The sequence below is a fragment of the Rattus rattus genome, chromosome 1 (genome assembly GCF_011064425.1).
Source record: "Rattus rattus isolate New Zealand chromosome 1, Rrattus_CSIRO_v1, whole genome shotgun sequence".
Lineage (NCBI taxonomy): Eukaryota > Metazoa > Chordata > Mammalia > Rodentia > Muridae > Rattus > Rattus rattus.
In genome coordinates, this window is record NC_046154.1 from 80,972,194 (window position 1) to 80,985,384 (window position 13,191).

Sequence of the window (13,191 nt, forward strand, 5' to 3'; positions counted from 1 at the left end):
GACATTGACATAGTGACTACCGCGCACTGAGATGGCAGCACAAAAGGAGTACTGCACACTGCAACCAAATATGTTCTTATCCCAGCATCCAAATGTTCTACAGTCGGATAGTCCAACAAAATGGCAGGTGTCTTCTTCAATATTTAAAAACTACAGTACTCATGCCCTAGGAACCTGGACCATTGCACTCCCAATACACCTCTGTTACCTAGGTCACTATGGTTGATATAATTGTGAGACCTACAGAAATGATTCTTAACAAGTCTCAAGTTGGAAAAGATCAGTCTACTTTTCGTGATATGTTTGTTTTGTGTTTCTTTAGTCTTTCTGTCTATAAAATTAATACCATAGCTCAACACTTCAGAATATTTATACAATAAAGTGTTTGTGGATTCTGAAATAAAAAGCGAAGCCAAAAGAAAATCCTTAAGCTGAATTGTCCTGTTTTGACCTTTTATTCTATTTTGCTGGACTCTTAATGCAACTGGTTGGGAAAGTATTGTATAAAATGATTGTCCTTTATAGTTACATGACAATCCTTCACTTTGAGCATACAAATAAAAAAATATGACAAAGTAAAACATAAAATTAAAGCCACATATCTTCATACATACACTTGTAATATCAGTTTTCAGGAGGTTGTGAAAGGAAAATTGACAGGAATTTAAGGCTAGCCCAGGCTACAGTGTAAGATCTTGTCTCAAAACTATATTGAATTGCTTACATTAAATACTGTGTCGAGGTAAAATTCATTGACTTTATTGCTTCATTTAAAAAGGAAAAACTGTCAAATATGTTCTTAGTAAAATAGCTGAGTCAAGAGTTACAATTTATGACTAAAAGATTGAGGGTAAAATAGATGTTCATGCCTTAGCATTCTTAGTTACTAAATGCCAAAACTTTATTCATTACCTGAATAATGTTATAGGCACTGTGTTATAGACTCATGAAAACCACATTTTAAAGAAACACATATGAGTTCCTTGGAAACGAATTTTCTGGATTACATATGATACACTTGTTTCTTTTTTAATTGGATTTTTATTTTCATTTCAAAGGTTATCTCCATTCCCAGTTTCCTATACATAAACTCCCTAACCCAACCCCCTCCCCATCTTCTATGAGAATATTCCTCTCCCCAACAACCCACCATTTTCCACCTCCCTGCACTGACATTCCCCTACACTGGGGTATCCATCTTTGACAGAACCAAGGGCTTCTCTACCCATTTGTACCCAACAAGGCCATCCTCTTCTACATGTGTAGCTCAAGCCATGGGTCTGTCCATGTGTACTTTTGGAGTAGTGATTTAGTCCCTGGGAGCTCTGGTTGTTTGGTATTGTTGTTCTATGGGGTTGCAAGCCCCTTTAGCTCCTGCAATCTTTTCTCTACTGCTCCAATGGTGAACCCATTCTCAACTCAATGGTTTTCTGCTAACATTTGCCTCTGTATTTGTCATGCTCTGGCAGAGCCTCTCAGGAGACAACTATATCAGGCTTCTGTCAGCGTATACTTCTTGGCATCAGAAATATTGTCTGAGTATGGTAGCTGTATGTATATGAGGTGGATACCCAGGTAGGGCAGGCTCTGAATGGTCATTCCTTCAGTCTCTGCCCCAAACTTTGTCTCCATATCTCCTCCTATGAATATTTTTGTTTCCCCTTTAAAGAAAGACTGAAAAATCCACACATGGGTTGTCCTTCTTCTTGAACTTCATGTGGTCTATGGATTGGATCTTGGGTAATTTGAACTTTTCGGCTATTATCCACTTATCAGTGAGTGCATATCATGTGTTTTTTTTTTATTGAGATTGCATTACCTCACTCGGAATATTTTCTAGTACCATCCATTTGCCTATAAATTTCATGAAGGCGTTGTTTTTGATAGCTGAGTATACTCCATTTTGTTGATATACCACATTTTCTTTATCCATTTGACCATTGTATGGCATCTGGGTTCTTTCCAGCTTCTGGCTATTATAAATAAGAGTGCTATGACTGTAGAGGAACATATGTCCTTGTTATATGTTGGAGCATTATTTGAGTATATGCCCAGGAATGGTATAGCTGGGTTCTCAGGTAGCAATATGTCCAATATTCAGTGGAACCTCCAGAATGATTTCCAGAATGATTGTACCAGCTTGCAATCCCACCGGCAATGGAAGAGTGTTTCTCTTTTCCCACATCCTTGCCAGCATCTGTTGTCACCTGAGTTTTTGATCTTACTTATTCAGAGAGGTGTGAGGTGGAATCTCAAGGTAGTTTTGATTTGCATTTCCCTGATGACTATGGATGTTTACTATTTCTTTAGGTACTTGTCAGCCATTCAATATTTCTCAACTGAGAATTCTTTGTTTAGCTCTGTACCCCATTTTTAATAGGGCTATTTGGTTCTCTGGAATCCAACTTCTTGAGTTCTTTGTATATATTACATATTATCCTTCTATCAGATGTATGATTGGTAAAGATCTTTTCCCAATCTGTTGGTTACTATTTTGTCCTAATGACAGTGCCCATTGCCTTACAGAAACTTTGCAATATTATAAGGTCCCATTTGTTGATTCTTGATCTTAGAGCATAAGCCATTGATGTTCTGTTGAGAAAATTCTCCCCAGTGCTCATGTGTTTGAAGCTCTTGCCAACTTTTTCTTCTATTAGTTTGAGAGCATTTGATTTTATATGGAGGTCACTGATCCACTTAGACTTGAGCTTTGTACACAGTGATAAGAATGGATCAATTTGCATTTTTCTACATGCTAATCTCCAGTTGAACCAGCATCATTTGTTAAAAATCTTAACTTTTTCCAATTATGGTTTTAATTCCTTTGTCAAAGATCAAGTGACCATAGGTGTGTTAAGTTCATTTCTGGGTCTTCAATTCTATTCCATTGAGATACCTACCATACAGTTTTTATCATTATTGCTCTGTAATACAGCTTGAGGTTAGATATGGTGATTCCCCCAGAAGTTCTTTTATTGTTGCGGATAGTTTTCTCTATCCTGGGTTTTTTGTTATTCCAAGTGAATTTGAAAATTGCTCTTTCTAGCTCTATGAAGAATTGAATTGGAACTTTGATGGGGATTGCATTCAATCTGTAGATTGCTTTTGGCAAAATGGCTGTTTTTTACTATAATAATCCTGCCAATACATGAGCAAGGTAGACCTTTCCAACTTCTGAGATCTTCTTCAATTTCTTTCTTCAGAGACTGGAAGTTCTTATCATACAGATCTTTCACTTGCTTTTTTAGAGTCACACTAAGGTATTTTATTGTTTGTGACTATTGTAAGGGTGTCATTTCCCTAATTTCTTTCACAGCCTGTTAATCCTTTGAATAGAGGAAGGTTACTGATTTATTTGAGTTAATTTTATACCCTGCCACATTGCTGAAGTTGTTTATAAGGCTTACTAGTTCTCTGGTAGAACTTCTGAGGTCACTTAAGTATACTAACATATCATCTCCAAATACTGATATCTTGACTTATTCCTTTCCAATTTGTATCTCTTTGACCTTGTTTTGTTGTCTGATTGCTCTGGCTAGGACTTTGAGTACCATAATGAATAATTAGGAAGAAAGTGGGCAGCCTTGTCTAGTTCCCTGATTTTATTGGGGTTGCTTCAAGTTTCTCTCCATTTAGTTTGATGTTGGTTACTGGATTGCTGTATATTGCTTTTAGTATGCTTAGGTATTGGCCTTGAATTCCTGATCTTTCCATGACACTTATCATGTAGAGTTGTTGGATTTTGTCAGATGCTTTCTCAGTATCTAATAAGATGATCATGTTTTTTTTTCCTTTGAGTTGGTTCATATATTTGATTACATTGATGGACTTCCTTATATTGAACCACCCATGCATCCCTTGGATTAAACCTATTTGATGATGCTTCCATGTTAAAGGCAGAGGCATAGATAACCACACAAAGAAGTATGAGTTATATTATGTAATAAATATTATTTATAACAAGTGTGGTTTATAATAAGAAATACATAGCATTCTGGTCTCCATCTACACCCCAGAGTTAACACTGTGGCACAGCTCTCCAGACCTAAAACCCATCTGGAAAGAGTTGGTCTCCCAGTAGTGCTGTCATTCCTACATCCATAGGAGAGACAATCAGTTTTGCTACAATACCTGGCCAAAGAGGGACTTGCCAGGAGACTACAGTTTCAGGAACTTTGGAGCAACTGGGAACAGGATCCTTCTAGGTTCCATGTGACCCCAGAATTAACCCTATGGCACAGCTCTCTGGATACAAATCCCATGCAGAGAGAGCAGGTCTCGCAGGAGTGTTGTTAATCCTATATCCACAGGTCAGACTATCATTTTTGCCACAATAACTGACCAAAGAGGAAACTGCCAGGAGACCACAGGGCTCAAAAACTTTGGAGCAACAATGTACAGGATCCTTCTGGTCTCCATCTGGGCCCCAGAGTTAACGTTGTGGCACAGCTCTCTGGACCCAAATCCTACCCTGAGAGCTCGTCTCCCAGGAGTGTTGACACGCCTAAGATCACGGGCTCACAGGCTCATAGGCTCACAGGCTCATAGGAGGGCAAGGATGACTAAGACCAGAAATAACCTGACTGTGAGATATAAGCACAAGAACCTTAGCAAAAGAAACCAAAGCTACTTGGCATCATCAGAATGCAGTTCTCTGACTACAGCAAATCCTGGATACCCCATCACACCGGAAAAGGATGATTTGGATTTAAAATCACATCTCATGGTGATAAAGGACTTTAAGAAGGACATAAATAACTCCCTTAAGGAAATATAGGACTATACAGGTCAACAGGTAGAAGCTCATAAAGAGGAAACAACAACAACAATAGCAACAACAAAATTCCCTTAAAGTTTATAGAAAAACATAACCCAACTGGTAGAGGAATTGAACAAAAACATCCAGGATCTAAAAATAGAAATAGAAACAATAAAGAAATCACAAAAGGAAACAACCTGGGGGATAGAAATCCTAGACAAGAAATCAGGAATCATATATGCAAACATCACCAACAGAATATGAGAGGTACAAGTGAGAATCTCAGGGGCAAAAGATAACATAGAAAACATTGATATAATAGCCAAAGAAAAGCAAAAAACAAAGAGCTCCTAACCCAAAACATCCAGGAAATCCAGAACACAGTGAGAAAATCGAACCTAAGGATAATAAGTATAAAAGAGAGTGAAGAATCCCAACTGAAAGGACCAATAAGTATTTTAAATAAAATTATAGAAGAAAACTTCCCTAACTTAAAAATAAAAAGCCAGTGAACATACAAGAAGCCTACAAAACTCCAAATACACAGGACCAGAAAAGAATTCTTCCTGTCACATAATAATCAAAATATCAAATAAACAAAACAAAGAAAGTATATTAAAAGCAGTAAGGGAAAAAGGCCAAGTAACATATAAAGGCAGACCTATCAGAATAGTACCAGACTTTTTACCAAAAACTCAAAAACTCAGAAGATCCTTGACAGATGTCATACAAACTCTAAGAGAACATAAATGCCTGCCCAGACAACTACACCCAGCAAAACTCTCAATTAACATATATGGAGAAACTATGATATCCCATGACAAAACTGCATATCTTTTCACAAATCCAGTACTACGAATGATAATAGATGGAAAACTCTAACACAAGGAGGGAGTCTATACCCTAGAAAAAGCAAGGAAGCAAGTTTTCAATGAATCCAAAAGAAAAAAGTCACACAAATATAATTCCACCTCTAACAACAAAAATAATATGAAGCAATAATCGCCTTTCCTTAATATCTCTTAACATCAATGGATTCAATTCCCCTTCAAAAAGACATAGACTAACAGACTGGATAAGTAAAGAGGACCTAGCATTTTACTGTATACAGGAAACACACCTAAGTGACAAAGACAGACACTACTCAGATTAAATGTTTGAAAAAAAATCCCAAGCAAATGTTCCCAAGAAACATTCTGGACTAGGCATTCTAATATTGAATAAAATCGACTTACAAACAAGTTATCAAAAAATAAGGAAGGACACCACATCCTCATCAAAGGAAAAATCTATCAAGATAAACCCTCAATTCTTCACACCTATGCTCTAAATGCAAGAGCACCCACATTCATAAAAGAAACGTTAATAAAGTTCAAACACAGAGTGCACCACATACAATAATAGTGAAAGAATTCAAAGACCCACTCTCATCAATGGACAGATCATAGAAACTGAAAGTAAACAGAGATACAGTGAAACTAACAGAAGTTATAAACCAAATGGATTTAGCAAGTATCTATAGAACATTTCATCCTATAACAAAAGAATATATCTTCTTCTTAGTACCTCATGGTACTGTCTCCAAAACTAGCCATATATTTGGTTACAAAACAGGCCTCAACAGATACAAAAAGATTGAAATAATCCCGTGCATCATATCAGATCACCATGAACTAAGGCCGGTCTTCAATAACAAAAACAACAGAAAGACTACATACACATGAAAGCTGAACAATGCTCTACTTAGGCAATGCAGTGGAGTTCTGTGAGTTCAGTTGATGGCAGTAGAGTTCAGTTGAATGCAATTTAGTTAGGTATTTCCATTCAGTTCCATACAGCTTCATTCAGTTCATGAAGCTCAGAGACAGTTTTTCCAAGCAGTTCAATTTAGTCAGAAGATGAAAGAACTTTATTTGAATCAGGCAGCTTGGAGAGGAGCTAGAACAAAAAGCAGTCAGCCACAGTTCAGGAAGAACTAGAGTGTGTTTATTCAGCAGTATGTCTCTGAAGTTAAAACATTTTGGGTCTAGATCATTAAATGGAGGCTAGAAGCTAAAGTCTTCAAGATGCAAGCTTGCAGGTTAGAATGTAAGGAGATAAGAAGCTTCCAGACCTAAGCCCAGGGATATTTAGATAGAAACAATCAGGTCTCAGTCCAAGCCATTTATTCATAAAGCTTGGGTACTGCTCCCACCCCTCCCATCTTCTTAGAAAATAAAACCAATATTTAAAACCATTTTATGAAAAATAAAAAAATAAAAACAATAAAAATTATATATTTTTAGAATTTCTTCTTAAACATCTACCACCTCCCAGAATACTACAAGAAACTTTTATGTAACTGTGTAATATTCATTTCTTGTTGTTTTTTAAATAAAAATTTTCATACAATATATGCTGATTACAGTTTTTCCTCTGCCAACGCCTCCTAGATCCATCTCACCTCTGTATTTCTCTCTCTCGCTAGAAAACAATCATCTAAAAATAATAATAAAACAAAATAAGACATACTAAAAACAAACAAACTAGAATAGAACAAAACAAAGAACCAAAGAAAAGCACAAGAAACAAATGAAGACATAGAGATATACAATTACATGTCACAAAACCAGAAACCATAATATATATGCAAAGGACCTGTTAGATAAAAATTAAAAATAAACAGGGAATCAAGGAAACAGGTCTTCTAAGCATAGGAGGACTAATTTATACATATACTCCCTGAGACAATGTATTACTCTTTAGGTAGATTTTCTGGGGATTTCTTTTTTGCTATTTGAGTATTATTTTGTTTATTTTATTGACTTTTGAAGGAAGCCTTTAATATAAGGTCCACGCTGATCTCTAGCCTGACATCTTCTTCCCCTGCATGGAGGTTGCTGAGATTATAAGAACATACCACTACGTCCAGCTTCCTTAAGAGATTTTCAAGGACCCTACATTATACACAGAGACAATTTGTTATTTAAAAACTAACAATGCCTGATTTATTGTCTTCTAGAGTGGTTTGTTAGTAGATTTCCATTCATAGAGTATTACTATACTATTAGAGATACACACATCCCCCAGAAAAAGACTCTCATTTCCTCCCACTTTCACCTTCTTTCCATAGAATTCAGATTCTCAAAAACAACAAGAAATGTCCTTTAGTGTTCTTATTAATAAAACTTCTCTCTCAGTTTCTGTGATCCTGTGAAAATTCTTTTGGTTTTGTTTGGACATCAAGAAAACAAGAGCAACAGAATAGATTTTTTTGTGTTAAAATTGTCTCATGTTAGGCCAGTGTCAAGCATGTCACTGCTTCTGTCTTCTGTGTCTTGGGGAGGTTATACTACAATTTTTGAAACTCCTTTCTGATTTCCTGTCCATAGACTTCAACTACCCTAAAAATATTTTACAAGGTAAAACCAAAAAATACTCATTTAGAAGGAGGAATGATAACTGTTTAATCACTGATCAGCATATAAGGAAATCTAAATGGCACATTAAAATTATATTTTACATGCCAATAGAAAATATGACTACAAACACATTGAAAATGAATTTTATACATTGATAGGCTTAAGATGCACATATATTTGTCATATAAATATGCTTTTACTAGATTATAATTTTATGTATATTAATTTTGTTATAACTTCTAATTCTTATCAATAAATATATAACTATGAGCTAATAAAACAAGTAAAATTATATCAGATGCTAATGCAATTTAAGGTATTGTTTAAATGAAATAATTGTTTCTATAACTCTTTCCTGAACTCTGGGATTTGAAATATGCTGAGGTGTCATAACTGTCTAAAATGTGCAAAACAATCAGATATGACAATTTAAGAAACAAAGGGAATTTTGAGTTTATTATATATCTTAAACATAGATCAATATAGAGAAAAGTAAATTATTATATGTTTTCATTTTAGTCATTTCAGATTGCTATTGGAATCTCCCAAGCATATGGTACCATGTGAGCCCATTAATATTTTAATAGAGTACCATTTTGAATGGTGCTGGGCCAAACTTCTTTTTTAAAAGCTGTATTTAGTTTTCCCATAGGTTGCCGAGTCTTGACCTTTACACTTATGTCACATGTGTATAGACATGTTTTACAAAAGGCATACACACACACACAAACACACACACACAGACACACACACACACACACACACACACACATAATCACTCACATTATTGACAGTTAACATCACTCAAGAATAAAATCAATTACAGTATATTGAGATCAAAAGCCACCCTGACTACAGTTGACTTGTCATTTTGGATTACCATATTTTTTCTCTTTCTTGGCTACAGAATTGGATGCAGCTAAGAACTTATTTATATATCACAATTGAACCTCAAAAAAGAGTTTAAGGACAATGCATGCATACAAAGTTAATTCTCCACACAAGTAATGACAGAAGGAGGGAATGTAAATTTCTTGTATTGTCATTACTTTTTCCTAAGCATCAGTTGATGCTGTCTGCTAGTTCTGTCCTTCTGGAGTCCCTGCTCTACCATTTACACCAAAGTTTCTCCACACTAAGGTGCCATTCTCTTTTGTTATTTGATAGTAAGTAAATAAAATTTATTGTGTTATAAGAATTACTTTCTTTTAGCTACAGTTTTAAAACAATTGATTCTAAATACCAACATTTTAAACAATAATGACAAATCACCTGGTTAATAGTTCATGATGGATATGCCAATATGTTGATAGAGAAAACCGGAAAGTTGCTAGCCTCAACCAATGAAGTTGGATGTGCCCATTTTCATCAACCAAATCATTAGGAAGAACTTTTTAACAGATACAAGTACTTCAGAGAGGATTTGCCCTTTCCCCTTCCCTCTTCATTCCTGAACCATTAGATTACATTCCTAAAGGTAGACCACATCATCTATTTCCTCTTTTGGCCAACTACTCATTCCTAGAACTAAACACCAAGGTCTAGCAATCAAATTCATAATTCTGTGACACTGGATAACTTGTCTAATAAGGATTACCAACTCACCCTAGCATACCTTAAAAACCCACTCCTACAAAAACATCTGCCATATCCTTTGCCTGATCTTGAGGGAACCCACAGATAAACACACACACACACACACACACACACACACACACACACACACACACACACACACGCTTTTCCCTAAATCTTTTCTGTGCTAAGAACTTGGTGTCTCAGTATATTATATACTAACTCTGAAGCCTCCCCCTACATCCTTGGAAAAATCTGATCTTATTAACTGGGAAAGGAAATAGTCACTGGCCACTTAGTGCTGCTATACAGCATAATTTTCCTCACACATGTTGAGATATTATTCTAATTCTTTGTTACTAGTCCACTGAATTTTAGCCAGAGTTACAAGATGAAAGTCATCACGAGAGTAGAAATTTAAGGCTGAAAATATGTCAGAAGAAGTTATGTGTGTGCTATATGAATGTGATGTGGATAAAATGATGCAAAGGTGAGGAAACCATAGCTTCACTGTGCCCCCAAGAGGGCTCCCTGGGTCATGGTGACTAGCAGAAGCTCACTAAAAATCACTGGGAAAGGTTCTCAGAGTTCATGTAATTGTCAACCCCAGCAGGTTTGTTCAAAAGAGATTCATACTTGAGTTGCTTTTCCTATGCAAATTAGACAACTCAAGAATTTTTTAATAACAATGGAGTTTTAATTGGCATATTAAATCCCTACTTCCCACACTCAGCAAGCCAAGTCACTCCTCCAGTGACTGTGATTAAGTCTTTTGCAGAGTTATGAAGTTGGAGAGGTTTGTAAAAGGAAAAGGAATTGAACAGCAGGGGGGATTTAGTCAAAGTCACAGCTCTGGTTCTTACCCCTCAAAAATTGCATCTCCCCAAATGAAAAAACAAGAAAAAAAGGAAAGAAAGGAGAAGCTCAGGCAGGTAGCTTGACAATGCATTTGATGCAATCTATTTTTCCAGAAAGGAGTAATTCATGGCTACTGTTTGGAAAGTTATAATCCTAAAGAAAATTATTAAATTTGTGTGGTATCACTTTTACTCAAAATGTTTTATAACTTTCAACCTCTAGATGAGAGTACCAATCATTTGCATTTTCTATAATAAAACACAGACTTCCTCCACAATGTACAAGAGGCATAGATGCCACATTCATACATCTCTGTATGAAGAAGCAGCAATTAGATGGTTGGAAGCTTGAATGAACAGCCAGAGTAAAGCTAAACCTGTAATATGTTTAAGAAGTAAAGTGTTGTTTCACAGAACAGAATAATTTTCAGCATTCTTTGTGATAAATGTGTGAGAATCTTGGAGTATGTCATCTTAAATACATAAGTAATGCATTTGCCTTGTCTCTTCATTAATCTTTGCTAATCTGGATAATTTGATATTCAAGTAATTTTTTAATTACAATCAAAGAGAGGAATACTATTTTACAAACATTAAATAATTGCTCCATGTCAGGTACGATGATGGGTCTAAAATCAGAAGGGATAATGAATTGTTGCTTCTATACTCTGATATGACCATATACAATAAATTACTAACCATTATGATACAAATCATGATACAGTGATAACCACTAAATTCAATTAAGAGAACTTCCATAAGATGAAGTCAAGACAGAAAGGGAAGGAAAGAAAAGAAATAAGAAGAGGGAGAAAGACTTGGAGAGAAAACCTAACTCACTTCCTTCATGGACACCTGGTAAATACTAGTCTTGGAGACTCAATTGTTTTATTACCAATCCTGGAGACTCATTTTTGTCTGGCACTTTGAAATAAATGCCATAATATTCCATAATATTAAACATTCCTTCTTTTACACATCATAAAGAATATGAACAGTTCAGAAAATCCTGGTTCAACTTATTAAGCAAAATACAAACTATAAGTTAAAATTTTTTTCTTCTGTCATGTTAATAGTTGTCAAGAAGCTTTGAGTGGAGAAGATGCCACAGTCTTACACCTAGTTCTGTACTCTGTACCTATTCACCTGTCCAGTTGTTATCTGCATACACAAATCTGCCTATGTCTCATTTAAAGGACATCTGCAAACTTATGCCTTGTCTGGTAATACTAGAATCTGAGCAAAACACATTCTGTTTAAAAAGGACTTTTGAGCCAAATGTGAGGGCATACGTCTACAATCTCTGCTACTCAGGAGACAAAGGATATGTGAGCTTAGGCTACATGATGAGATTCACCATGTTTCAAAAGAACAGTAACTTAAATATAAACAAATACAGTGGTATACAGTAAAAAAAGCAAAGTCTCTGACTTTATGGAGTCTATAGCCTTATTTGTAAATCTTGTAAATCTTTAATATAGATATATAGAGGATATGTAGAGATATGTAGATATGTAGAATATATGTGTGTGTGTGTGTGTGTGTGTGATAAAATTCATGGCAACTAATTGAGCAGAATAAGAGAGTCAGAGTGCTTGAAGAACAAGGACCTATTTTACTTAAGGCAGTCAGGAAAGTTTTCTCTGCAGAAATCTGAATCTTTTTAAAAAAGGTTTTTTTTTTTATGTTTTACAGATATCAGTGTATATCTGATATGCTCGGTGGGATTACAGATCAAAGGAGTAACAACAAAGGCCTTAAAGTCGTTTAATGCTCTATATATTCAGAGGACACAAAAGTCCAGTAGTGTAATTATGGGAGGGGGGAAAAGTATGTTGGAGACAAGGCACAAAGTGGAGGGAACTTGCATCATGAGAAAATACCTTTAGACTTTTTTATGAGTTAGAACTTTCTTGAAGTCTGGAACAGACACATACCAAAATATAATGTTTAACTTTAAAACACTTTAATTCAAAGTGAAAGGAGATTCAGACACAAACAGGGAGGCAAGGAGACACCTTCAGGACTCAAGTCAGAGGAGAAGTTGCTTCTGCCCTGAGTGTCAGAGAATGGGATTACACGAGAATGCCACACTATGATATCCTTCCCACAGTGCTAGAAGATAAAGAACAAATGCTTGTTTTCTCTGTTGAGTTTTCATCTTTCTCATGTGATCACTGGCTTTCCTTATACATTTATCAAGGTATTTTCTGTACTGTAGTTTTAATTTTAATGCTGTCATTTTTATTCCCCTTGAATTTCATTTATTCATCTTTTATTCTTTTCAGTATTTATGAGTATTTTTGCTTTCTGTTTTATTCTGTTTTTTTCCCTACTTTAAATATCCTGTATTTTATTCATCTATTTAACTTTCTCTTTTGCAATACTCTCACAATTTTGTTACTACTCTTTTTAATTCTTTCATTTTAAAAATATATTTTCATGGTTTAGAAATGTTATTGTTTTCCTTTTCTTATGTTTGTTCTTTTTTTCTCTGTCTACTTTCTTCTCTTTTTTCTATTTAACTTTTTTCTATTTAACTACCCTTATAGTTCCTTCCTTCTTATTATGTATTTACCATTTCCATATTTTAAATCCT